The sequence below is a fragment of the Varanus komodoensis genome, unplaced genomic scaffold (genome assembly GCF_004798865.1).
Source record: "Varanus komodoensis strain SLA01 unplaced genomic scaffold, ASM479886v1 scaffold5, whole genome shotgun sequence".
In the NCBI taxonomy this organism is placed as follows: domain Eukaryota; kingdom Metazoa; phylum Chordata; class Lepidosauria; order Squamata; family Varanidae; genus Varanus; species Varanus komodoensis.
Window position 1 is genome coordinate 47,510,245 of NW_025336087.1, and position 2,435 is coordinate 47,512,679.

A 2,435-nucleotide genomic window follows, 5' to 3' on the forward strand; every position below is an offset into this window, starting at 1 on the left:
ATTATATCCTACAATTAAATCTTTGCTGAGAGTGAAGAGAGGCAAGATATTTTCCCTCAGCAAACCATAAGTGGCTATCATGTCAGTTGTCTACTATATAATTTTAGTGTTAAAGTTAAATGTCAGGATTCCAGTGAAATGAGTGATGCTCTGCTGGACTGAAATGTCTACCTTGACTACAGTGTAAACACAAAAGCACCACTGCCAAAAGCACCACTTTTTAAACAATATGTAGACTTACTTATGCAACATTTATTCTGCATTGAGGATCTTCACAGCCAAGCATTGGTGTACATCTTATTACTTATTTTACAAAGAGCATCAAGTGGACTGTATAGCTCCTTAATTTATTCATATTATTTAGTTTTGATCAAATAGAAACACAGAACAAGCAGAGTGCAAACAATGTGTAGGGTTTATGCTCACCTGATCTAATTTGGTTTCTTTTCATGGAATAATGCAGGTGTTTCCAAATAGCATTCTGAGGAGCACTTTGTCATTTTCTTATACAAATTGTCAAGCAAAATGTAGTAGAAGATCCTAAATGTCTGCAGTGCTACCATTTTAGATACTATTAATTCCAAATGCTGAACATGCAGGCTTAATTAGTCATGATGGATGACTAAAGCTGCAATTGTAGAATTGAACATTTAAAAATAAAAGTGTCTTACACAGTCCACATCCCACATATCTCAGTTCTGTCCTCATGTGAATGGATTGTATTCTCTAGCCCTGCTTCAAGTTCCATTCAAGGACCGTCAAGTTTCGCCTCCATGTGAAGTTTGGCCCTGTGTGTGTTGCTCCTCTTCTCTGTCTTCTGGATAGAATGTCAAACAAATATCCCATGCCTTGTTTTAGCTTGGCTGAGCAATGGTTTTGGTTTGGTGTGACACATTTTTACGTTTATTGTTCTTAATCTGTGATAAGGTGTATACCTGCCTTGAGCCTTGCAAAGGTGGTAAATGAGTGAATAACAAAATTGAAAACCTGAAATGACATTGCATAGTTTGATTGACACTTAAAGCAGTGTAGCTCAGTCCTTAACATTAGGATGTCCTAGGTGAAACATCTCTAACATACAGAGCAATCCTATAGCCCCTGAACAGTGTGTAGAGGACTGTAGGATTTTTCAGTTTTCCATATCTGAGGATGGAAAAGAACACCAATCTGGAGATCTGTACTCAGATTCTTCACCACATATTCTCAGCCGATACAAAAAGAATGGCACAGGCTGCTTCTCTGAGGTCATTAGAATACCCTTGAAGAAGTGGGTTAGGAAACTGGGAGGTGAAGAGACCAGCACCACCAAGATACCTGGCGATGCTTCAGCCCCAGCCCTGGTTGCTCCAAAGTGCCTCAGCTGGATGGCTGAAATCGGAGCAGGAGGAAGCCCGATGTACCTCTGTGTTCCTTCTACTCTAAGTAGGGTACTCATAGTCTTCCAGGTTCAGAGAGTTACAGGCAGCCCTGCTGTATCACACCCTTGGCTGATAGCCATATTGCTAAGTAAGGTTTTTGAGAAGTGTAGGGGTGAAATGTTGTCCTTAAAAATAAAACAAAACAACACAGCTGTTTGTTTGCTTAGGATCACTTATTAAAAATAACAGATTTTCATGGTAAAATAATGTGCACTGTGCAAATAAACACATAACAAATATGCATTCGGGAAGATCTACCAGTTAATATAAAACTAGAAACAATCACAATCAAATGGAATTCCTTGTATGTGTGTATTCTTTACTGCTCACAGTATGCTGCAACCTTTATCTTCAAAACACAGATAGGACAAGAACATAAAGTGAAAACTCATAAAATCTAGTGTAAATTACTAATCCATTGAGCTATTTTTGTTGTAAACATGTCTGAAGCTGTAAGAGCCTTGTAAAATAAGATGAAGATTTTAAGAACTTAATTATGTGTGCACAAAGGGGAAAGAGCTCATTCCACTGCAGTGTGAATTTTCTGGCAGACATAAATTAATGTGAAATAATAATTAGCTGTGCAGTAAAGCTTACGTCAAACTTATAATGTAAGCACATAAAAACAGATTTATGGCTGCAGGTTCCTCACTTCTACCTGAGTACACCTTTACTAGGTCCAATTCTGTTAAGACTGCAGTTGTAATCCACTAAGCATTACTGCTTCAGACTCCTACTCCTGCATTCTCCCCCCCCCCCCCGCAAAAAAAAGCCAGTCAGTCCTATCCAGGGTCATCAAAAGATGCTCATCTAAGCCAGAGCAACAAACAACACTTTCACCACTCCCCCAACCAACTTTCCTAGTACCCAAGACCAGGCAAGTTATTCTGGTACCTGAGACAGAAAATCTCATCCCCTCTCAGGAAAAAAAAAATGCATCAATTATAACGCATTGCCTGGGAGTGCCCCCAACTCAATCCAATTCAGGCACATTCTGAAGGAGGAAATGCAATTAAG